The sequence below is a fragment of the Petaurus breviceps genome, unplaced genomic scaffold (assembly GCF_028583685.1).
Source record: "Petaurus breviceps papuanus isolate PSGF00001 unplaced genomic scaffold, PetGlider_PUasm1.0 90644, whole genome shotgun sequence".
Lineage (NCBI taxonomy): Eukaryota > Metazoa > Chordata > Mammalia > Diprotodontia > Petauridae > Petaurus > Petaurus breviceps.
In genome coordinates, this window is record NW_027187298.1 from 7,903,752 (window position 1) to 7,930,823 (window position 27,072).

The 27,072-nt window shown below is 38.6% G+C and overlaps 1 long non-coding RNA gene across 1 annotated transcript in view; it reads right to left on the reverse strand.

The window, feature by feature from the left end:
* LOC138143537 (uncharacterized) overlaps window positions 1-27,072 on the reverse strand; it is a 101,726-nt gene that overhangs the window by 59,544 nt on the left and 15,110 nt on the right. The window contains exons 3-4 of the long non-coding RNA XR_011163716.1: window positions 19,630-19,687; window positions 1,591-1,789 (exon numbers count right to left, since the gene is read on the reverse strand). This is a non-coding gene — a long non-coding RNA (uncharacterized lncRNA). The remainder of the gene's footprint in view (window positions 1-1,590; window positions 1,790-19,629; window positions 19,688-27,072) is intronic.

Sequence of the window (27,072 nt, forward strand, 5' to 3'; positions counted from 1 at the left end):
TTAAGGACCCCTTGGAAAATCTCTATGATCTCAATTTCCTATAGATTGGGAGCCACTCCATTAAGGTCCTGGTACTTGATTCAGATAACCTAATGAGGCAGTAAAAGTTTTATTATTCTCCTAGAAGAAGAAACTAAGGCTCAAGACCTTAGTATCATCGAATTTAAAACTGGAAGGGTCTAGCTCAATCTCCCCTCATTTTTCACATGAGGAAGCAGCCCCAGAAAAGTTCACTGACTTGCCCAGGGTCAAAAAGGCAACATGTGTCAAAGGCAAGATTTAAACCCAGGTCATTCAGTTTTAAAACCAAGCCCTTTCTATTGTCCCAAATTGCTTTCTCAAACAGTATGTGACAAGATCAAGACAGAAACTCAGAATTTTTGAGTCCTCAACCCTGTGTTCTTTTCACTACAATTCATTTTCCAATGGCACATGATTTTATCAGTGGAGCAATATGCCCCTCTGCACTTAACTAAGCTGGATCTCAGATGACAGATACACAGTAAATTTCTAGGTACACATTTGAAGTCTTTCCCACTTAGTGGAACCAGTCAGGGTTTATTGCACTGACACAGAATTTTAAGAGCCCAAGGTGACCTCCACATGACAAGGCATCAGAAGAGGCCTTCAATGAAGGACTTTTGTTCCCCCCAAGACCTATTCAAAATCTCAGCCTCCCAAGTGACAACCTGAGAATCTAAACCATGAGTGGCATGGAAGAACCAGCCAATCTTGGAGTGCCTCTGAGACTTTTTCCTCTAACCTATAACTAACAGTCATATAAGGAACTCGCCTCTTGCTGCAGAGATTTCATTTCAAGCATCTTCAAGAGGAAAGTCATGCCCCATATAACTTTTGCATCATACTTCTCCTTGGTCATGTCCCAGATTAGCAAGTTCACAAGCACTATGCCTAAGGGACTGCTGGAAACAAGGAAGAAGCATATAGAAAGTATGGAGATCATTTTCTGAGAAGGTGTGCATGCACAAATTAAAACTGTCACAAGGCAGATTGAGTTTACACAAGGCAAACTTGGTTGATAGATAACTTGGGAACCTTGGCAGCATTACAGGACCAACTTCTTTTTTTTACGGATGGCATGCTCTTAAACAATATCTTCAGTGTGTGTGGCACAAACATGCTTTCAGTCGAATCTAGGCAGGTATGATTTTTTTTCCCACCTTTTCTGAATAAACACACTGCTAATGGCATATATAAATGAGAAGTGAAAGGGAAACAAGGAAAGGAAGGCAGAAGGAAAAGTCATGTTGAATTCATTTTCTAATATACTTCAGCTATTTGTCTTAACTCAAATTTGATTTGAGGGGGAAATTCAGTTAAGGCAGGTTATGAAGAACCAAGTATTCAATCATGTACAGGGTGTCCCAAAAGTCTTGGTGCAGGTTTTTTTTTTTTGGTTTATTTTAGTTTAAAACTGCACTAAGACTTTTGGGACACTGCATGTTTGTTTATAAATCTATGCAGAGACACAGGTTACATGGACCCAAAGTCCAACTCAAATCCAAATGCACAATGCTCTTTTACCGAAAAGAGATATTATAGGATAATGAATATAAAGTTGCACAGTACCTTAGAGGCCCAGTCTAATAGCCAAATTTTACATATAATGAAACTGAGTCTCATGGAGGTTAGGCGATTTGTTCAAGGTCACACAGGTACCAAGTATCTGAGGTAGGATGTAGATCCAGGTCTTCCTGACCCCAAGTCCAGATTCCCATTCAATTCATATTCGTGAAATCTCTGCTACTTGCAAGGCTCACATTAGGCCCTTGAAAATAAAGGGGACACAGAAAGGAAGTTTCAAAAACAACAACGACAACACATTTTTTATTTAAAATTTTGAAACGAAATAACTTATGAAGGTCAGGGCTCTTTGGCTCAATTGTTGCTCATATGCCAAAATTGTCAACAAACAACAAAGAGTTATCTCTTCCCAGATTTTCATAGCAGCATTATGTGCAATTGCAAAAACCTGGACACAACTTAAATACCCAGCAGTCAGGGGGATAGTGGAATAAATAGTGATACATTAATGGTATACTATCATGTTATTGAGATTGACAAATATGAGAAATATAAGGAAAGATCATTATGAAATAATTCAGTGAAAAAAGCAGAGCCAGGGAATCATTACCACAGAAGAAAAATTAAGAAGGAATGGACAAAGAAATCAGTAAAGAAACTCACTGAGCCAATTAATAGCTTCAGCAAAGTTGTGGGTTAAAAAATAAATCCACAAAAAATATCAACATTTCTATATGACAACAACAAAATTCAAGAAGCAATAATAGAGCAGGAAATCCCATTTTAAATAACTACAAAATGCACAGAATATTTGGGAGTTGATCTACCAAAGCAACTCGATATTTGCATAGATTCAATTACAAAATTCTCCTTAAAGAAGTAAGTAACTGAAATAGCTAGGGAAGTATTCATTACTCAAGGGTGGACTATGCTAATATAATAAAAAGGACAATACCACCAAAGTTAATTACAGACTTAATGGTATGCCAATCAAACTACCAATGGGATACTTTATAAAACTTAATAAAATAATAATAACAAAATTAATTTGAAGGTATAAAAGATTTAGAATATCAGGGGAAATACATAAAAAGGTAGGAATAAAAGGAAAACAGTACTTGCAGACCTCAAACTATATTTTAAAGCAGTAATCATCAAAACCATTTGATACTCATTAAGAAATAGAAAAGCAGATCAGTAGATTAGACTAGACAAGGAAAAAAAGCATAAGTTATGTAACTTAATAACCTAGTGTTCAATAAACCCCAAAATATGTATTACTTTGAAAAGAACTAGCTAGAACATCTGGGAAAAGTAGAAGGCAATCTGGCAGAAATTAGGCTTAGATCAATGTCTTATACCATATTCCAGAACAAATTTTAAATGGAAAGTGGCCTGAATATTAAAGATCATATCATTTAAAAATTAGAAATAAAGCAGATCATATTTGTTTCATAGTTTTAGGTCAGAGACAAATTCTTAACCAAACAAGGATAAAAGTAAATGCTAAACATAAAATAGATAATTTAGACTATATGGAAGTTTTGCACAAACTGAAGTAATACATCTAGCATAAAAAGGAAAGCAGTCAACAAGGGAAAAAAATCTCTATAGTAAATATCTCTGATAAAGGTTTAGTATCCAAAATATAGGGAACTAACACAAATGTATAAAATCAAAAGTCATTTTCCAACATATGCCATCAAGAATATGAACAAACAGTCCTTAAATGAAGAATTGCAAACTATTAATAATCATATGAAAGAATGCTCCAAGTCACTAATAATAAGATATAAGATACAACACTGAGGTTTTACCTCACACACAGGGGTTGTGGAAAGACAGGTAGGCACACTAATAATTTTTTGGTGGAACTATACATTTCACCATTGCAACCAATATAACCATTCTTTAAAAACAATTTTGAGTTATGCAAGTGAAGCAACTAAAATATCTACACTCTGACCCAGAGATTTCACTGTTAGATATTTATGCCCCAAGGAAATTATTGACAAAAAAAGTTCAAAAATAGTTACAGCAGCACATCTTGTAGCAAAGTATTGGAATCAAATTAGATGTCTGTTATTGGAGGAATGATTGAACATAGGGTGGTATGTGAATGTAATGGTATATTATTATGATGTATGAAATAAATGAATACAGAGAAGCACGAATTATATGAACTGATACATAGTGAAATAAGCAAAGCTAGGGAAACAATTTATACTTTAATGCTCAATTTAATGCTCAATCTTGTTTATAGTCATTTATTTTTTATAATATTTTTTTAAGGAAAGTCCAAAAACTGAGTGCTCTAGTCTTCGACGCTAGATGGAAGAGGTAACCTCCCCTACCTGGGATCCAACTTCTTCCTCTGTAAGAACTACATGGTTGCTAAAATTCCTTCTAACTCTAAAACTTAAAATCTTACACACTCAATACAGCTCTGAATTTCTAGGAGTTGGCAATCTAAGGGAGGGTAAATTACATATACAGATAATAATGCAACAAGGGGAAATGTGATAAGTATTTACAGACACACACACACACACACACACACACACACACACATACTTACACATGCAGACATAAGGATCCCTAGCTGACCACTATGCAAATATCCAGTTGCCCTGTGGAGGAATCATGATGAAATGAGATTCCAAAGGGAGGAATCAGCTTCCAAGCTTGCTACTGGCTTGTCTGCAGAGAATTCTCTGTTTCTCAAGCTCCTGTTTATGATGTACAAAGGCCTACACTCAGTGCTGAGAAATTATCCATTGTTGAATGGGATGGGACTTTGGAGGTTATCTAGTCTAACCCCCTTCATTTTAGAGGTGAAGAAACTGAGTCCCAGAGAAGTAAAATGACTTCCCTAAAGTCACAAAGGTGGTAGGTAAGTGGCAGAGACAGAAATTGAACCTAGATCTTCTGACTTCCAGTTCATCACTCTTTCCACTGAACCATGCTGTCTCCGCTGTCATCTAAAGGAAGAATGTGTAGCACACAGAGAAGAATCATGTCAGAGCACTGTGTGGAAAAGATCACTTTTCAGCTGAGAGAAGGCAGGAGTGGATAAGGTCAGGGAAGGCTTTGTGGAGGATGCTGCATCTGAGGTGACTTTTGAGGGAAAGGAAGGACTTCAGCAGCCAGAATGAAAAGCAAGGGAATCTTTTCCCTACATGGGCAGCTTCATGTGCTTTTTAAAGACAAGTAAGATCAGGGATGACTAGGTGGCTCAGTGAATAGAGCACCAGCCCTGGAGTCAGGAGGACCTGAGTTAAAATCTGGCCTCAGACACTTAACACAAAAACTAGCCTTGTGACCTTGGGCAAGTCACTTAACCCCAGTTGCCCTCCAAAAAAAATAGACAAGTAAGATCACAGATTTAGATCTGAAAGGGAAATTAGAGGCCACTGAGTTCAACCCCATCATTTTGCAGATAAGGAAACTCAGGATCAAGGAGACTAACTGCCTTAACACAAATTATATAACCTGAACCCATGTCATCTTCATCTTAAGTCCAGCACTCTAGCTAAATGTCCCACCACAACCATCAAGACCCCATGTTCCACTGCTCACATTCAGTTCCTCCAAAAAGCTCTTTCCCTAAGCAGCTTTTCTTTCCAGCACTCCTTAGAAGAGTATCATTTGACGTTGTTGTGTTTTATCTAGGTATAGAGTAGGAAAAAAGAAAAGTTATTCATTGCTTCCCAGGAAGAGAAGAATCAAAGGAATGACTTTTTTTAAGAGTTCTGAACTTCCTGGATGACAGGTCTGATGTGAACACAAATAGCAAATCTGTCTCTCTCTCTCTCTAGAACAACCCACACCAAAGTCACTTCCCCTGCCACTCACCAATAGCCACATCTGAAACAATGGGATGTGGAACACTTTTAAAATTCACCTAAGCCTCAGCTGCTCTAGAGCAGGGGTTCTTAATCTTTCTGGCGTCATGAACCCCTTTAGCAGTCTGATGAAGTCCACAGATCCCTTCTTAGAATGTTTTTTAAATGCCCAAAATTAAATGGATATGATTATACAAAAAATTCCATTTAGTTGTCACTGAGTTCAATCCTTGCTGGCTACATGGCCTGCACTGTGCTTGTTACAGTCAGATCCCAGCTTAGAGAAAAGTGAACTTGAATGGTCCCCTGAATATAAAGCTCTGTTAGATTCTAAGGTTCTGGACTTAGTTGCTCTATTGTTCAGTTTTGAATTGGAAATAACCAGGTTGGGGGGGGGGGGAGGTGGTTAGGTTATTTTCAATTTAACACATGATACCATTGTTTAAAAAAAAAAAACACCCCGGCTTCCTGGTTCTGGTTACCTTTAACATAGTAATTATACTTACTTTCCAGTTAGTTACCACCACCTGCCTCACATACAGAAGAACACTTATATTATAGTTACAAGAAATATAGGTTGGTAGACTGAGATTCAAGAGACTTACCTTCTCTGTGCCTCAGTTTCTTCTTCTGAAAAATGAGGAAGTTCGTCTAAATGACTTCCAAGGTCCTTTCTGGCTATCCTATGATCCTTCTGTCCCTTTCCCTCCTGCTATGACCTTAGGCAAGTCCTGTTCCCTGCCTAAGCCTGTTTCACTGAATTACAGACAGAAATAACTTCAGAGTTGAACTAATATAAACATAGTCTTGACCTAAGAATACCCCACTGTGTGGTTAGCCAGTTTCCATTAGAAGACCTACAGTGAGGAGGAACCCACTACTTTCTAAGGCAATCAATTATATTTTTGGACACCTCTAATTGGTAGAATGGTTTTCCTTAGTCCAACACTCTAATGAACGTGTGTGTGATCTCATCAATGTGGGTACTCCCTGAAACAAAGCTTATTGCAACCCATCCATGCCTGCCCACACTCTGTGGCTTTTTTTTCACATCTTCCATCAATCCTCTACTGGGTGTTTGCTCAACTTTCTTCAAATCTAGATGTGCCTTTGGGTGACTTCCCCTTATTGTGCTTGCCCTTTTTGTCTCACATGCGTGACACTCCACCTCTGTTCCTTTGCACTGGTTTTCCCCTATTCCTGGAATGAATGCACTCCTTCTCACTTGTACCTCTTGGATTCTTCTGCCTTCCTTCAAGACTCTGCTCAAATCCTACCTTCTGCATGGAGCCTTTCCCAATCCCTCCAGCAGCTAAAGGACTCCCTCCCAAGATTACCTTGCATTCATTTTATATATTCATTAAGTACATAATTATTTATGGTCATATTGGTTCCTACATTAGAACCTAAGCTCCTTGAGAGCAGAGACTATGTCTTTGTGGCTTCAGCAATTAGCACAGTGTCTAGCATGGGGTGTGTCGTTCAGTCGTTTCAGTCGTGTCTGACTTTTTGTAACACCATTTGGGGCATTCTTTGCAGAGATACTGGAGTGGTTTGCCATTTCCTTCTCCAGCTCATTTTACAGATGAGGAAACTGAGGCAAAGGGTTCAGGCCCACGGTCACATAGCTAATAAGTACCTGCAGCTGGATTTGAACTCAGGTCTTCCTGACTCCAGGCCCTGTACTCTATCCACTGTGCCACCTAGCTGCCCCACAGATGCACAGAGCAGGCATTTAATAAATGCATGTTGATTCATTGTACTTTAAAAATTATTTACTTCACGCTCAAAAAAAAATGTGCACACACACACAGACATACACACACATCCTAGCTAGCATAGGTGGGGCTTAAAGTAGTCACTGTCTCTGGCCACTTCACTGATATCATTATTTTAGCTTCAGTTTTCCACCTATCTCCATCCCCATTAATAGGCTCATCTCCTTGGACTCATTCTAGGATGTCTTAATTTGTAGCAAGCACGAATATGGTTTGAGAAACTAAGTTCCTCTTGTAGATTCCTTAGAATAAGACTGGAAACATGGCCTTTCAGGCCAAGAGTGTCCTAACCACAAGATCTCTATCACTGGTTTCATTCATAGCATTAAGAAACCACTATGTTGAGAAGACCAAAAATGGTAATTGAAAATGTTTGCCTTCCTAACATCATAGAAATTGGATGGGGCCTTAATGCTCATCTAATACAACCTGCTCCTTTTATGGGTGAGGAAACTGAGGCCCAGAGAGGTTAAGTTATTTGCTGAAGGACACACAGCATAGCAGAGCTCAAATTCAAACCCAGGTCTCTTACAACTTTAGTTCCCTTCCCCTACTCCAGGTTCTGGGAACTTTTTGTTTTGTTTTCTTTCATTTTACTATGGGTCATCTAGGCCAATATAGACTTGAAGCATGAACCTGTCCATAACAACCCAAACAAGCACCTTTCCAGTCTCTTCCTACAAAGCTCTCTCCTTACTGAGGCAGCTCCTTCCATTTCCAGACAGCTTTAATTGCCAAGAGGCTCTTCCCTCTATTGAATAAAAATCCATCCCCTCTGGAGGGATAGATTCAGAAATGAAGGTTGTGTGAAAACAAAAGATAACAACATAAATGTCAAACTTGTTTTGTCTGTCTCACACCCTCCAACTCCTAAAACTTCTACCAATAGAGCCGAGGTCACCCGTCAGGGACCAAGTTGTCATTGTCATCATTATCATAACATTATATAGCTCGTTAAAATTTGCAAATTATGTAGCCCTGTGAAGTAGTTGCTATTATTAGCCTCATCTTACAAATGAGGAAAATGGGCTAAGTCTGACCAATCTTCTATGTGATATACCTTAAAGCACGTGAGGATGTGGTTCAGGTTCCACCTGACTCTTAAAACATGGTCCTTCCCCTTCACTGATGACAGTGTTCCAGACATGTTGTGATCAGGGCAGACTACCAACTCCCTTTTTTCCAGGCTTCTTTTCATTTATGCATCTTATACAATTCTCTTTTGGTGGATACCTGGGCTTGGTTTTTATTATTGTTGTTTGTCCTTAATTCTTGAAGAGGACCATGACATCAGGGAGGTGATATACCATGACATACAAGTGAGTTGGATTTAAGTACAGGAGGGCTGTGCAAAGGCACCAGCCCCACTTTCTCCTCCAGAGTTATCTGGGTCCAGTGGCAAGTCATTGATCAGGAAGACTGGAGATGGCCCTGGTGGCATCTTAGGAAAGGGTTAGGTGGCACAGCTCTGATCTTGGAATCAAGAAAGCTCATCTTCATGAATTCAAATCCAGCCTCAGACACTAGCTGGGTGACCTTGGGCAAGTCATCTGACCCTCTAAGCACTAAATATGTATAAATTAACTCATTGTTGCTATTATTATTATTATATGTTCTATGTTTTGGGATCCATTCAATCTCCAGCATTCTAAGTTCTAAGGTTCTTTTGAGCACTGTGTCCTATATTCTAAGATCACTTCCTGCTCAAAAGAGTTCTTCCAAATATGATGGTCAAGGCTGACAAAAATCATTTCTGTGAGCAATGCATTTCATAAAAATATAGAGGGGAAATGTTACACTGGTTGATTCACAACCTCGGATGTAAGAACTTTTATAATTTTCCTATAGTTTTGAATGATTAACATAAAACAAAGGGAAATTTTTTTTTACATACCTTACTTAGTTGAACATAGTTTTAGATCTCAAAGACCTTTCAGCTCATCTAGTTAGGCACCATCATTTTACAGATCTGGAAACTGAGGTTCAGAGAATATAAATGATTTACCTAAGGTTGTATAGTTAGTAAGTAGCAAAACTAAGACTTCTGACTCCAAATCTAATGTTCTTTCCACTATAGTTACCACCCTTCTAGTTCTGATGGTTCAAAATTGAATAGCTTCTCCTTTAATGTAGGTGCAGCCAGTGTGACTAGGGTATAGAGAGATGTCACATTACTGTTTTATTGAAAAGTCAGTACTACATGTGAGCTGCCTTTGCACATTTCTACACAAAAAAGTAGTAAAGATTTTGTACAAATAAAATCAATGAGTAGAATATAAAATAAACCCATAAATGAAAATATATGATTAATTATTTTGATATTAGTTTCAAGAATCAATAACTATTACATATTATATGATCATATATGTGTATATTATGTTAATAGCACAAATTAATAAATTAATTTTAATTATTTAATAAATAGTAAATGAATAAAATTTTTAAAACTGCATTTTTATATAGCATTAAAAAACAGAAAGAAATAATTAAAAAGTCCTTTTCAAAATAAGTATAAAATGCATAAAAGCACTTTGAGTAAGTCAATAAAGACAAATTCAAACCCTCTCTCTATACAATTATAAAATGCTACTTTAAAAAATACAGAGATAAACAATAAAGGATATTCATTACTCCTGTCTTGCCCACATTTATATAATAAAAATGACCATGGTACCAAAATTAACTTATAGATTTAATGTTATATTAATCAAATTACCAAGCAGATATTTTATAGAGCTAAACAGAATGATAACAAAATTCATTTGGAAAAACAAAGATCTCAAATGAAATAATGGGGAAAAATAGGAATAAAAAGGGAATAGACCTCAAATTATACTACTAAGCTATATTTGCTACTGGTTAAGAAGACTAAAGTCACAGTGGAACAGGCTAGCTAAAGAACAATCAGGAGTATTTGAACTCAATAACACAGTATTTAATAAATTCAAGAACATTACTCGAGAAAGAACTCCTCATCTAACAAGAATTCCTGGAAAATCTAGAAATCAATTGGTCATCAATTAGCTTAGAGCAAAATCTTTTACCATTTGCCACACAATAAATTCAAAATGAACACTTGCCCTGAACATTAAAGGTCATACCACAAGAAAATTAGAAGAAAATGAGATCAGCTAACTTTCATAGCAACAGCTAAGAGAAGAATTCCTAACCAAATAAGGAACAGAAGTGGTTTCAAAAAAAAGTAAACAATTTCAATTAAGTGAAACTGAAAAGCTTTACACAAACAAAATTAATGCAACTAGAATGCAAAGGATACTGTCAACTGGGAAAAACTTTCTGCATCAAATATTTTTATATAAAACAGATATTCTTAACTTTTTGTGCATTATGGACCACTTTGACAGTACTGTGAAGCCTATGGACTCATCAGAATAATGTTTTTTGAATGCATAAAATGAAATACATAAGATTACAAAGGAAATTCGTTTATATTGAAGTACAGTCATTAAAATATTTTAAAAACAAGCCCATGGACCCCCCCTCCAGATTACAAACCCCTGTAAAAGGTGTAATATCCAAGATAAAGAACTAACAAAAACATGTAATACCAAACCCATTCCCCAAAAGATAAGTAGTCAAAGGATATGAACAAACAATTCTCAAAAGATAACCAACTATTAAAAATCATATAAAAGATTGCTCTAAAATGGTAAGAGAAATACAAATAAAAACAACTCTAAGGTTTCACTTCACACCTAGTGAATTATGACAAAGATGACAAAATATTAGAAATTGTCAGTATCGTGGCTAATATGGAAGTATGTTTTACATGACTTCATATTTATTATTGATATCATATTGATGCCTTCTCAATGGGTGATGAGTGGCAGGAGAGAGGAAAAGAATTTGAAACTCAAAAACCTTTTTTTTTTTAAAGCTTTATTAACTTCTGATTTACATCGTTCATTTCCGCCAGATTTTGAGTTACAAATTTTCTCCCCGTTTTTCCCCCACCCATCCCCCCAAACAAAAACCTTTTAAAGAATGTTAAAAATAAAAAAATAAAAATTTTAAAAGGGAATTATCAGTGTTGGAGGCACTGTCAAAAGACAAGGCCATTAATACACTATTAATAGAATGTGATTTAGAACAACAGTTCTGGGAAAGCAAATGGAAATTATGAAAAAAGCAACTGAAATGACCATCCCTTTGACCCAGAGATCCTACCTATACCTCAAAAAGGTCAATGGTAAAAAGAAAAGTCCTCTGTACAGACAATGACTATAGGTGCACTTTTTGTGGCAGCAAAGAACTAGAAAATTTCTGTTCTAGAAGAACCAATATGATGGATTGTAGCAGCAAGCACCCCAAAGCGTCCTCAGGGTTTGCTGCCAACACAGGTTCTTAGATCTGCTCTGTTAAAGGAAAGCAACTCAAAATGGGTTAACAAGCTTACTTTACTCAGTCAAACATATATCGTTTACCTCATTCAGGGGAAAAAGGTCAGCACCCTGAACTTCAAAGTATACAGGCAGAATTATCAAGACATAAACAGATCAAGCAGACAGCTTTCCAAACTGTCCAACCATTACATCCATACCAAATCAACATCTGGGTTTCAACATCTGGGTTTTTCAAAGCCCGGGGGGCTCTGGACAATGGCTTCCCAGAATCCAGATCAAATCACAGAACACTTCTCAAAGTGAGCCCCAAAACAAAGCTACACATCAGGGCTTATATAACCTTCTCCTGGCTCAGAGAATGTAACAACCTTATTGACTCACTGGCCAATCAAGAAGTATCTACTGAAAAACAAGCCTCCTACCCCAGGCTCCAGGTGCACTTTAGCCTAGGGACAGGGAAGATTTAAATTTACATTCCAATTACATGGATCTAAAAAAAGTATGGAAAGATTTATGTGATCTGTTACAAAGTGAAACAAATGAAACAAGCAGAAAAGTAAACAATATACACAATGACTACAACAATGTACATGACTATGTAAGTAGAAAAAGTCACACAATAAAACAATTGAAACTGAAACTACGAATAATAATGGCAAAATTTTGACCACAACTCTCACCACCCCACAAGCAGAATATTATATGCCATTGTCAAATGAAGTCACTGTTCCTGATTGGTTGGTTGGTTTTTGCTTATCTTGATCACAATTGTCTTATATTAACTTATCACAATTTATTAATTGTCTTTATCAAAATTCTCTTTAAAGCAAAGTCAGGTTTGTGTGCATTGGAAGCAAAGAGTAGAAATGACATATAAAGACAAATGAAAACAACAAAATATGTGTTTGTTTGACACTTGGTCTCTCTATCTTGCCCAATGTGAAAGGGCAGAGTCAGAGTCAATAAATAATTATTAGGTTGCTATGATGTGGCAGGCACTGTGCTAATCTCTAAGGATACAAAAAAGGCCAACCCCACCCCCCCTCCGAAAAATAAAAAAACAAAGAAACAAAGAACAGGCCTGTTCTCAAAGCATTCCCTATCTAATGGGGAAAGAGGACAAGGCATTAAAAGAAGGAGGAATGATGAAGTCCTCTAGCTGGGGTGGGAGATGATCTGAGGAGGTGAGAGTTTCAGCGTGGGATCATCTTGCAGAATGACAAGTTTCTGGAGATGATGAAGTCCAGAAATGCAGCAGGCACTCTTGTGGGGCTGACCCCAATGCTGATCAGCACAGGAGCTCTGACCTGCTCCGTTTCTAACCTCAGTTGTTTTGTCCCTCCTTTAGAAGAACGATCTTTGTCCCTTCCTCCCCACCCCCACCCCTTCATACACTCAAACAGAGCTGGACTCTATGTGGACATTTTACCAGCTTATCCCACTGCAGCTCAGAAATCCTAGTGAGTTCAAGTGATCCAACAGCCTTAGCCTTCCCAGTTGGAGAGATTAAAGGCATGCGTCACCAAGACTGACTGTGAAATGCGTTTGTTTTTTAAAGAAAATTAGGGAGAGTTCTAGCTAAACACTCATTCTCCTTTATTCTCAGTTCACCAATGCCATAGTCTTCCACTATAAATTTAGTGGTTTAGCTTGTCTTGGCCTTTCTTTATAGTATGGTATTGTTCAGAAAAGCTTTTCCCTAGAGATTGTCATTCCCCATTTAGGAAGAGTTGCATTACTCAGCAACACCTCAGAGAGCCAACTAAATAAACTTTTCAGGATTAGAATACCACAAAGCTAACAGTAGGTTGGGGGGGAGGGGAGTAGGAGAATGGTGTTTCCACCCCCTCATATCTAAAAAATGGGACTTGGAGCATCTGTTTTCAGACTGTGTATGTTTAGTTTATCTTTTATCACCATCTCTTAAGGTTCTAAGTTAGTGAGAAAGAAAAAAAATACAGATAAATGAAATGCTTGTATAATTCCCCAAACCTCATTTTAACCATGACTTTAAATGTGTTTCCTCACTGGCCTTTTACTAAGATCACTTAGCACTTGCAAGATAGACTGGTTTAAATCATCTCTTCTCTTTTCTCCTTCATTTTCCAATGGGGTGGTGAGAAGTATATCCATGAACTTGATAAGTAGCTCCTGAGTCATTTTAAGTAAAATGGATCACCACTCAAGCTATGTATAATCCCCCCCCCAACGGAACAGATGTTAAATGAATAGCTCTCCTTCCCCAACTGGGGGACTCCAGAATGCCTAGTCATTTTTGACCCTTTAGGTAAGGACCAGAGTTGCCATAGCATGACTAGCCATTGGCATATGCCCAAACTGTCTACCATGCCCACCTTGAAACAAAATAGGTAGATTCCAGAGATTTCGACATAGAGGCATTTTTGCCTATCCTCATAGTAACCCTTGAAAACAAGGCAAATTATCAAAATCTTTTAAGAACTTTTAAATGAGGCAGAAGCAAGCCATAGGTTTTTGTTCTTAGTCACTTGTAGCTGAGAAGAATTTAGACAATAATGATTACAAGAAGCTTTTAGCCACATTTACTCTCTGATTTGCTTTCATCCATTAAAAAAAAAAAACATTTTAAAGCATCTATAAGGGGAAATCAAGTGCTTTTGGCTGAACCAATCTCAAGGTTCTTTTGGCCTCCCAAATGTGGGATTGATTTACATCACTTAAACTTCTATAGGAAATAGTCTAGTCTATGTTGATTTCTATTCCTTCATCCATTTTCCCATTTTTCTTATATATCTATAGCTTGTTTGAAAGGTTAAGTTGCAGCTATTTCCATCGGATGACATATCTTCTAATTTTTATCCTTTCTTCTAAGTTGGTATCGATTTTTATCTTTCTTCTACCAAGTTAGTGGTCTGGCTCTACACAGAGCAGCTGATCCTGAAATTACTCACACATCAGTAACTAATTGTTTTACACTGACATTTGTGTGTGTGTGTGTGTATGTGATGTTATTTGGTACTTCCCAGGCCTAGTAGCACTTAGCTACTTTCTTCTTAAAGAAAATATTCATAATATATTGGTGTGAGGGTTCTATGTAGGCAATAAGCCTTTGACCTCTTTTATTTCTAGAGTCTGAACCGTATTTTTCACAGTAATTTTTTCCATCTTCCACTGTAACCAAATTTGTACTAAAATGACCAAGTATTTAAGCATATATGGATTTAATTTTTGAGGAGTTTATTGAGTTCTTTATAGAATTTCTCTACCCCTTCATTTTCTGTAAGAGATATTAGCACATAAGTTGGAATTTTCTGTATGGGAATATTTTTCTTTTGCAAATAGTGATCTGTTTTTCATGGCCACTGCAAGGCAAAATGACAAAATGTCCCATGAAATGTGTCTTGTTGCCTTTGGACAAGTTAAGATCTATCTCGACTGATTCCTTCATATGTTTTTCCAAGGAGCCATACTTCCTTTTGCCTGGAACATCTTTATATCTGCAGGTTGAATTTGTAGCAAGAATATCAATAATGATTTCCTCCAGTAGTATGTCAACTTGATGGTTGTTAGGGAAGAAGCACACATTTAGAGTAATAACAGTTATATTAGTATGTATAAACAATCTAAAAACTGTCATTCTAAGCACCCTTGATCTCCTTTTCCATCTTTATGCTGCCATTCCTCAGACTAAGAAGAGTAAAACACATAGGAACAAGGTTGATTTAAAATTTCTTTGTTTAATAGAGGCTATAGATAAAGAATTCCTTACTTGGTGGCCAGCCTCCTGACAAGTCTCTCTCTACTTAGCTAGACTGGACTTGAATATCAGACACATTCTGTAACCTAGACCAAACTTTCTGGGTTGGCAGAACTTTCCAGAGTTTATGCTTCATTGACATCACCTTCAAAAATGTGGTCACCTCTATGCCACAAAAAGGAATCAAAATGGGAATTTTGTGGAGGACCTTGAATATAACAATTCAATGCTGAGTTGAATTTTGGGAGCCTAGTGAGACCTCATTGGAATTTGTATATACTGCTCAGTATTTATGGTTCCTTTTCAACAATTAGATTCAACAAATATCTATTAAACACCTACTACATGTCAAGAACTGTGTTAGGCTCTAGGGACAAAAGACAAACATAAATATAGCATATGCCCTTAGAGAGCTCATACCAGGGATAAACAACATGTAGGGCAGAGAGGTATCTATAGTAGATAGAGCATCAAACCTGGAATCAGGAAGACCCGAATTCAAATCCATCCTCAGACACTGACTAGATGTATGACGTGGTCAAGTCACTTAATCATTTTTGCCTCAGTTTCCTTGTTTTACAAATGGGAGAATGATCTGGAGAAGATAATCTGGACCAACTAAATGATCTGGAGAAGAAAATGGCAGACTAGTATCTTTGCTCGGAATACCCAAAATGGGGTCATGAAAAGTCAGACATGACTGAATAACGTACACAGGTAAATATGTATGAAATAAATACACAGTGCTCCTGCTTACAACAGAGATAATCAAGAAAAGACTTGTGTAGTTAGTGGCCCTCGAGCTAAGCATTGAATGAAGCCAGGAATTCCAAGAGATGAAGATGAGGAGGGAAAGCCTTCCCAGTGTGAGGAACTGTCTAAGCAAAGGGGATGGAATGTCATGTACAGGGAACTACAAATAGTCCAGCTTGGCTGGAATTAGAGTGTGTGAGAGGGAGTGATAGTGAACTCCATCTGGATAGAATAGAGGTTGGAGCCAGATTGTGAAGGACTTTGAATGCCAAACAGAGGAGTCTATATTTTTTTCCTGAGAAGCAATAAGACAACGCTAAAGTTTTATGAGCAGAGGTGTGTGATAGTCAGACTTCAGCTTTATTAATATTAATTTGGTAAGCATATAGGAGATATATTGGAGAGTAGAGACTAGAAGTCTATTTTAGTAGACCAGGAGGCTATTTTAGTAGTCCAGGAAAGAAGGTCTATGCATAGAGAGGAGATGGATGAAAGAAATGTGGATGTAGAATCAATGAGGCCTAGCAACTGACTGGATTTGGAAGGGTGAGGAAGAGTGAAGCATCAGAGATGATCCTGAGGTCACAAACCTAAGTGAATAGAGGACTAGTGGCAGGAGCCATCCACAGAAATAAGAAAATTACAGCCACCACTCAGATAAGGCTTATTCTGTCCCCTCCACATTCCAACCTCACACAAAAGCAAACTTGAAGTCCAGGTGCTATTTGCTGGGCTTAACAACAAGGACAATGAATGCCTAACCCCAGTCAGTTATTCAGCACCCTGGACACTGAAGGGCCTAAGGAAAAAGGTGAAATATTGAAGATTTGGTGACTAAATTCAGTAATAATACTACAATTTCACCAAAAAGCATTATAGTGATTACTGAGTTATATTAGGAGAGTATTTAAGATAACATCTTATTTGCACAATGTAGTTCAAATAAGTGGTTAGGCCTGTCAGCACAATTGTTGAAACGCCCTATGTACATTAGCATAATCACTCTGGAAGAACTTGTCGCCTTTAAACATATGAACAGCTAAAACGGAGAGAATAAATATATGTCTTTTAAGGTGGTGGCACATTAGAATAAGGGGGTTTAGGTTTATATGTAAACAGGAATTTAACTGTCTCTTCAGCACACAGTACAGGAGGTTGTGAAACTCTTTCCAAGACTGCTTGCTTGGGTGATGCCTCAGGCACATCTCCCTCTGAGCCTTAAGAACCAAAAGGGGGTGTGGCCAGGAGGAGTCCAACTACCCCCAAAGAAGGCTGAGAGGAAAGGAATGAACATCTATTGAGGGCAGCAAGTTTTTTGTCATTATCTGTGGAATGTCAAAGCCTCAAAGTACATGAAGGGGTGATTTCATCACAGGCTTATAGGCTTAGTACTAAAAAGGTCTTTAGAAAATGTCTAGGGGGCGCAGTGAATACAGTACAGGCCCTGGAGTCAGGAGGACCTGAGTTCAGATTTGACCTCAGACATTTGACACACCCTACTAGCTGTGTGACCAACATTGGGCAAGTCACTTAACCTCAATTGTCTTGCCTTCCCCCCTCCAAAAAAAAAAAAATGAAATAAAAATAAAAGAAAACCTCTAGGACAGAGGTTCTTCACATTTGTATTGTATCATGAACCCCTTTGACAGCCTGGAAAAGCCTATGTGACCCTTTCAGGAGGATGATGATGGTCACCATCATCATCATCATAACTAACATTTATGTAGTGATTACAATGCGCCAGGCACAATAATCTCATTTATAACAAGAATAATAATACTTATATAGCACTAACTTTGTGCCAGGAAGTATGCCATGTACTTTGCAATTATTATCTCACTTGATACTCACAACAACCCTAGGGGGTAGATGCCTTTATTATCCTTATTTTACATATGAGGAAACTGAGGCAAAAAGGAATTCATTGACTTGCCTGGGGTCATACAGCTGGTAAGTGTCTAAAGCTGAATTTGAAATCAGGTCTTCTCAACAACAGGCCTAGTGCTCTATGCCCTGGGTCACCTAGCTGCCCCAGAATACTACTGGTTGCCTACATTTGTAAGTGATGGAAATTCTAAAGGTTAATGAAAACAAAGATGTAATTTTTTTCCAATTCAAGTTCATAGATGCCCTAAAATTTATCCATCAACTCCTTAGGGGTCCATGGTTAAGGACTCCTGATCTATATTGGCACCCTTGCTTCACAAAGGAGGAAACTGAAGTCAGGAGAAGGGAGGTGACCTGGCCAAAGGATTCTGGCTTCCCATCCATTACACTACCCTGTCATCTAATCAGTAGCCCTGTTCCTGGCTTGACTTGATTTTTTTAATTTTTTAATAGTTCTCCTTGATCTGTAGTTGATCCCAACATTTCAATTTCTTCCCACATTATTTATGTTCCTTTCTGCTGACTCCTGTGTATTCAGACTAGCCTGAACTCTCCAATGCCTATGTTCTCTGTTGGCATGGAAACTTCCTCTCTCTGCCTCTCTGGTTTGACCCTTGGCCTCCTGCTTTGACCACCCTCTGTGCTAGCATAACTCCAAGTTTTGACACTCAGCATTCCCCATCCCCCAAAACCATTTGACTGCTGGACCAGTGGTTAACCCTTAGCCAGCTGAGCTCACTAATCAGGTAAGACATCTGCCATTTACAAATGCTTTGTTTTCATTTGCTGTGATTCATGGTCTTCCAAGAGGGTCCTACTTTTATGCCTTATCATTTTGTGAATGGGACACTAGTTTATCAGCTCTTGGAAATCCTACCAACAATAATTCAGTTTAGACAATATTAAGTGCTTATGGATGTTGGAGTTTCCAGAGCTCACCTCCCTGGGAGGGCAGCTTGGCGGCTTAGTGGCTAGAGCTCCTGACCCAGAATTAGGAGTCAAAATGTGGCTTCAAACACTGACTAACTGTGTGATCCTGGACACAACCCTATTTGCCTCAGTTTCCTCATCTGTAAAATGAGCTGGAGAATGAAATGGCAAACCACTCCAGTATCTTTGCCAAGAAAACCCTCAAATGGGGTTCTCAGTCAGACGTCACTGAAATGACTCAACAACAAATCCCTTAGAGTTCAAGTCTTCCTCTGGCACATACAAACTGTGTAACCCTGAGCAACCAACCCCCTTAAACACTGAGTACTCCAAGCAGGTCTCTAAGATTACAAAATATAGATGAGTTGTCTTTATGTATCAGCAAAAGGAATTTCTACACTGGGAGCTCCCAAACTGGATGAAGTCACAGAGCTGGCCCCAACCTCCCTACCAAAAAAAGTGTGAGATACTGTTAAGCAATAGAGATACAGTCGGGGAGTGATGTCTGAACAATGAAGCACTAGGTTAAATGTGATGGGGGCAAAGAAGGGAATCATACTCTAGGAACATTTAAACAGGGAGAGATCATTTTCAAGTGGGGCAGAAGCTGGTTTAGAAAGAAATAGGCAAAGGAATTTTAACAATCCACACCCTAAAATCAGCCTCTGGATAATCAAAAGTTGATGGTATTTGGCTCCAGGTTTCCCTTACTTGGAGTCATAGACACAAACAGAAAAACAACAGCTAGAAAATATGCATTGAGTTCGTTGTTTGTGGTCTGCTGGATTTACCTGACTGAAACTTCTTGTCTGGCCCATGTTTCTTCCTTCTCCTGCCACTTCAAACAACCTGTAGAAAGAAAAAAAAGTGTCTAGTAAAACTGAGTATTTGTTTGATGATCTGTTATTGTTCCTTAAATTAGAAAGATGTAGCAGCTGAGCTATGGGAGACATAAAGTCAACATTCTGACAATTGAGTTCAGCTCAATAAATATACGTGTTTAGTGGCTATTATACACAAGACACAGAAAGCCCTAATGAGGGTCCCAGCCTCTCTCTCTTCAATTATGAGGCTTCCCATAGGCAACAAGTAAAGGCAGAAAAAGTTTGAATCTCTGGATTGGCCTTTAGGCTGCATTATACCATGGGAGCAAGTCTGTTGAAAAGAGGGAAGGGAAGAGTCAATTGAATTTGTCAAAATAGAGTGATTCTGGGAATCTGACATTTCTGGGTACCTTTCCCTATTTGTCTATGTTCCCCTGTGTTGTTCCTGAGGAAGTCTTGTGCTTCAGACTTTGCTATAAGATGCCTGAGGACTTAGGCATCAGAAACACCTAAAGGTTTTCATTGTGATGTCACAAGGTTTAGTGATAAACATCCTTGCCATCTTCTAAACCCTTCATTATTCTTTCTAGTGTTCCTGGGTCAGAAACTACGGGACTTTGACATTCTGAATCAATGAAATAAATTCTAATCTTTCGTATGAGGGAAGCTAGGCCTTTCTGAGGCAGCTACATGTCTCAGTGAACAGAGTCCTGAGCCTGGAGTCAGGAAGACCCGAGTTCATATCCAGTCTCAGATTCTCACAAGCTATGTGACCCTGAGCAAGTCACTTAAACTCTGCTTGCCTTAATCCATTAGAGAAGGAAATGATAAACTACTCTGGTATCTTTGCCAAGAAAACCCCATACTGGGTCACAAAGGGTTGGACATGATTGAACAGCAACAACAAGACCTTCCTGACAAGTGTGGTCTGACTTCTCTAGCTTCATTCCAAACTGGATTACCACTACTCACAAGAGGATGGCAGCAACTCCATTCTGAACTTTACCGTGAGTGGTAGAAAAACAAGATGGCAAGATGGGAAGCCAGATTAGGAAGGTTCGGAAGTTAGAGGTCTAGGGAGACACCAGGGAGACAATCAAAACCAGGGAACACACAAGTGCTGGCATCACATCCTCTTCAGGTGAGCCAGCATATATCAGAAAGTAGGGCAATAAATGAGGGGAGAGAGTACTGGGAGACTGAGGGACTAGAAGTGTATACTTCTACACCCCCTGAAGAAAGATGAGAGACTGGATTCAGAATCAGCATCTAAACAAGTATAAATGAAAGGCTGTATCATGTTAAAAAATGTGGGCTTCTCTGAAAAGCTAAAACTTCAGTGGCTAAAATGAACCAGGAATCTAAATCCTGAGACAGAAATTCAAGTGAGGTAAACAGGCCTAGATTGGGAGGCAAGATATAGGAAGTATTGTCATACTGATCATTTGCCTAATATAGCCTGCTTCCCAAAAAAGACTTTCATGGAGAGCAAATTTATTCCCTACTTCCTCCAAGCATTGACATGGCATTGTGCTCACAGGTCAGATCTGCCATGCATCCTCATGACTAAGCCACACTGGTAAAGCCACAGGCCCAAACAACTGGAAGTTAAAGTAAATCAATGGGTTAGAAACAAGACAAGTAGCCAAGACAACAGATAGGATGCAGAAGTGACAAAGAAACCTCATAAACCATGCTATTCCATTATAGCCAGGAAGTCTCCTAAGTAATTTCTGCTAATGCACAGGCCACACGTGGCAAGCCCAGGACTTAAAGATATGTGCATAGGTATCTTGTTAGGAAGATGGTAAGCTGTATAATGGCGGTCTGGCACTCTCCCAGGTCCCTTCAATTTGCTAATATGACATCATCCACCTGGAGGACTGGAACATGTGGAAATATTCTGTGACTGGTTCCAATTGACCCAACACATTGTTAGGATAAGCATTTTTTTCACTCATAACATAGTCAGAACGTTCTGCATCTTCAAAGGGGTCTGAGTCAGCACCAACCATGTTTTTTTTTTCCTGAATTCAAATCTGAGGAAGTGAGGTGACTCTCACTGGGATCTTCCAGGGAAAGAACCATGCTGTAAGCACCCAAGAAATGGGCCCAGGTCCTTGGCCTTTTTGTTCATTCTTTTGTTCTAGGCATAGGGAGTGGTATATTCAACCAAGGTCAGACACATGAGCCTTGAGCATGTAGGAGTACAGGAATCCAGACCAAATGTTTCAGCCATCCTGGCATTGATGTCCAGAGGTGTATGAATATGGGACTGCAGCCTAGCAGAAGTCATGATGTTGGCTTTGGGTATGAATGTGGTGAGACTAGTAATAAAGGAATTGAGTTAAGTTGTAAGCCTAATCCCACCCCTAAAGCCCCCCAGGCCCAGAAATATAGGGGGAATTCATGCCCCCCCAAGGTGTTAGGGAGAATGTTTATATGTTTTTTTCTGGCTGTATCAGTGAAATAAATATCCCTTTGTAAAATTCAATTAATGTTAAGTAGTTAAATAAAACTGAAGCTCTGGTTATTGACTCCCTAACAAATGAAAGGAGCACAACCAGTCGAGGCCCAAGTCTATGGTGGCAAAAAGAGATACCCCCAAATCCCTCAGGGATAATGAATAATAATAACAATAATAATAACAGGTCTGGCTCTGAAAGACTAGGGCCAGAACACATACATGTCACAGGATAAAATAGTCAAGTAGAACTATCATGGTCAGATGACTTAGGTTTGAGTTCAAGTTTGAATATTTCCCAACTATGTGACTATGAGCAAGTCCATTCACCCTTGAAGTTTCCATTTCCCCATTCATAAAATGAAGCTGACACTTTTATGGAAGGCAGAGTGAATTAGTGTTGGACCTGGAATCAAGAATACCATCTCTGACACCGTGTGACAAGCCTCAGTCTTCTCATCTATAAAAATGTGTTGGACTACATAACTTTTAAGGCCCTTTCTAGCTCTAAATCAATGATACCATAGTACCAGTCTAGGGCTTGTCCTGCCCATATTAGAGGGTGATTGTAAGGAAAATGTTCCATATCCTTTAGATTGAACAAGGTACTTTTTTTTTTATCATGGACTCCTTTGGCATTGTGGATCAAGCCAATTGAGCCCTTCTCAAAATAATGTTTTTAAATGCATAAAATAAAATATATAGAATTACAAACACAATCATTCAAATTGAATTAGAAAAAAGTTTTTCTCATCCAATTTCATGGACTCCCAGAAATATAACCACAGCCTTCAAGTTAAGATCCTCTGCTTTACAAAGTTGCAGAAAAATGAGTTACTGTTAGCATTATAAGATTCAAAACATGACTCAGGGCAGATAGGCAGGGCAGTGGATAGAGCACTGGGGCTAGAGTTCAGAAGACTCATTTTCTTGAGTTCAAATTCAGTCTCAGACACTTACTAGCTGTGTGAACCTGAGTAAGTCACTTAACCTCATTTGTTTGCCTCATTTCCTCATCTGGAAAATGAACTAGAGCAGGAAATGACAAACTACTCTACTATCTCTGCCAAGAAAACCCCAAATGGGGTCACAGAGAGTTGGACACAATCGAAAATGACTGAACAACAAAAACCTGATTCAAGCATCAAGGCACTTGAGGCTAGATCCCAACAATCTCCCTAGTAGAAAGCAATGTCCTTGAAGTCAGAGACCCTTGTAGCTTCTTGTCTCTGTATCCCCAGTGCCCAGGCCGTGCCTTGCTCATCACAAGGCTCAGAGAATACTTGTTGACTTCAATTGACAGCACTAGATCTTCCAAGAGTTTCCCGAATTGTAAGGCAATATCCATTCTAGAAGGTGTGACCCTTAACTGGAGGAGCTGTAAAACAGACTCGTTCTGGAGCCAGCTCAAACCCATCTCAGGAGAACCATTCCTTCAGTTTTCAGTGGGAACAGTTACACCTCAAAAATCTACAGATGCTACAAATCAGGACTTGATTTAGGGTTTTGTTGACTGTCACTCTAGACTTAAGAAAGTGATAGAGAAAATGTTAACAATTCAGAATGTGTGCTATTCATACATCATTGAGGGGCACCACAAAGCTGAACTAGAACTTTTACTAGAACTAGCTGGGAAAAAAGGTAGGTAGCACTTCCAGATCCAAACCCCAGAAAGCAAATTGAGTCATCACCTACTTTTTGGTGATTTTTTTTTTTATGAGTCTCACAAAGAAACTGTTTATGCTATTGTAATTTAACTCTTTTTTCACACCTAATAATGTTGCTAATGGACTGAGCGTTCTCCTGTTTGCATTGCATTTGCACCCAGTTTGAAGTCATTTCTTAGGACACCTGGTTTTGTATGAAACTAATAATAAGAAAAATAACAGTTAGTGTTTACATAGCACATTAAGGTTTGCTAAGTTTTTAATATGTGGTCTTCACAACAGCCCTGTGAATGGGCACTACTATAATCCCCATTTTAAAAATGAGGAAATTAGTCATCAAGAGCAGAGAATGTTTTGTGCCTTTGAGGTACTCAGAAATCCCATGTACCACAGTCCTATATGTGTGTTCGGTCGTTTTCAGTCACACCCAACTCTTCTTGACCTCATTTGGTGTTTTCTTGGCAAATATACTAGAGTGGTTTGCCATTTCCTTCTCCAACTCACTTTTTACAGTTGAGGAAACTGAGGCAAACAGGGTTAAATGACTTGCCAGAGTCACATGGCTAAGAAGCGTCTCAGGCTAGATTTGTACTCACCTCTTCCCGACTCCGGCCCTAGCACTCTGGCCACTGAGTCACTGAGCTGGCCTATAGTACTACACAGGATAATAAAATGAGGATAATAATAGCACTTACCTCACAGGGCTGTAAGTAAGGATCAAAAGAGATAACAACTTGGGGTGGCTAGGTGGTACAGTGAATAGAGCACCAGCCCTGGAGTCAGAAGGACCTGAGTTCAAATACAGCTTCAGACACTTGGAACACTTACTAGCCATGTGACCTTGGGCAAGTCATTTAACCCCAACTGCCTTGCCTTCCACCCTCCAAAAAAAAGCAAAAAAAAAGAAAAAGAAAGATAACAATTGTAAAGTACTTAACCCAGTGCCAGGCACAAAGAAAGCACTATATAAATGTTAACTATTGTGATGACTATCACCATCATTATTCTAGATTTAAAGCTGGGGCTTTCAAGGTCATCAAACCAAATTCCCTTATTTCACAGATGAGGAAATTGAGACTCAGAGTCATAGAAAATAAGGCATCTAAGGCAAGAGTCAATTCTCTCTCATTCCAGATACAACAATCTAGCCATGGGGCAGCTAACTAGGTGGTGCAGTGAATAGAGCACTGGCCCTGGAGTCAGAAGGACTTGAGGTCAAATCCAGCTTCAGACACTTAACACAAAAACTAGCCATGTGACCTTGAGCAAGTCAACCCCAATTGCCCCCCCAAAAAGCAAAAAAAAACAACAACTAATCTAACCATTGAAACTTCAAAGTACCCTGCTGTCATAGGAGGGTTTATTTATTTTTAATAATATATAATATTATAACAATAATATTATATATAATAATATATTATATATAATAATATATTATACAATATATAATTTTATATATAATAATAAGTAATAAATAAATAATATTTATTAGCCTTCCTACAGCCTTTATTTCTCATCCTTCAAGGCCCAACCATCTCCTCAGGAAGTCTTCCCAGCCCTCACCAACACCATGAGTATAGTGTAGTGCAGAGTGCTAGATTTTAGATTTGGAATCAGCTGAGCTAGGTTTGACTCCTGGCTTTAATATTTTGCTAGCTGTGAGATCTTGGGCAAATCATACCTGGGAGGTAGATGACTGTGGATAGGGTCTTAGATTTTAATTCAGGAAGACATGAGTTTGAATATTGCCTGAATAACTTCTAAGGTCTTTTCTAGCACTGATCAGTCTCTGATTCTGTAATACTGTCAACAGTTTTATTCCTTTGAGGGGGAAAATTCCACCCACCAAAAACTAGATACCATAGGAACCTTCTTCAAATTAACACCACCAACTTACGTTCAGGGTATCCAAAATACAAGTGGCCTTGCCATTTGCGCTAAGTAACAGTAATAATCCCTCTCATTTCTATAGCCCTTTAAGGTTTATAGAATGCTTTCCTTAAAACAACCCTGCAAGGTAGTGTAGGGATTATTCTCCCACTTTAGATCCAGGTAGGTAAAGAAGTAAATAGAGTATGGGCCCTGGAGTCAGGAGGACCTGAGTTGAAATCTGGCCTCAGACACTTAATCGCTCTGTGACCCTGGGCAAGTCACTTAATTCTTGTTGCTTAAAAAAAAAAATTAATTAAATTAAATATATTCATGTCTCTCCTGACTACAGGTCCAGTATTCTTTCCACCTTTCTATACTGCCTCCAAATGATGTCATTGGTCTCCAATGTCCTGCTAGCTCTTATTATTCCCAAACAATTAACATCAGTTGTCCATCAACCATATTGGTAGGAGCAGACCTTGTGGGACCTGGGTATTCCCATGAAGAGAACAAGAAGACTTTGTTATCAATAGCCACCATTTAATAATATTCAGCCATGTTAGCAAGTTTTCAAATAAATATGCACTTATTTCTCAGAATGATGCTCTCTAAAGAAAAATCTATTGACAGCAAATATGCAAGAATTCTTGTCCATTCAACACATGGAACAATTATTTTTATGACAGCTATCTTATTAGAGTCAATTTGGAGCAATTACCAGTAAATGCCCCCCAGATCTCTTCTACTGACCTCAGGAAGTCAGTCAGAGATGCCCCAGCACAGGTGTAGGCTTTGGTAATTCAAAGAGACGTGTGACTTGAAGACATTTGCACCTGACCTCTGTATTCACAGCCCCACAGAAGGAAAAGATTACAGCAACATAGAAACTGCATCCACGGATGTGGTTTATGTCATTGTTGGCTTCTACAAAGAAAGAGATAAAGTAAGACCACAACTCAGGTCTTTAATGGTTTGGGTTTGTACTGTTTTCTTAAAAAGATATTGAGTCCCTTTCCCCTCCATACTAAGTCTATATGCCAAACTAGAAAAGTCTCTTCTAGCTGTGTTTGGCCAGAAAATGGTCGGGAGGGAGAATAAAGAGATACCAGAGAGAAGGCCTAAGTGTTGTGCTATTGTCCATGAAATATTAAAATAACTAACCAGTGGAAGGCCTCCAGCACATTGGGGAGGTTTTTTAATAGGTCTATGGGAGACTTACAGGAAGACAGGGATAGCACAAAATGAGGAGTCAGTGGGTTGCAATCTACCTTGATGAATGTAGTACCCATACTAATGAGATAATAATAATTGACATGTATATAGTACCTTAAAGTTTACAATACTTTTTACAAACATTATCCCATTTGAGCCTTCCAACAACCCTATGAGGTGGAGACTGCAAGGCTC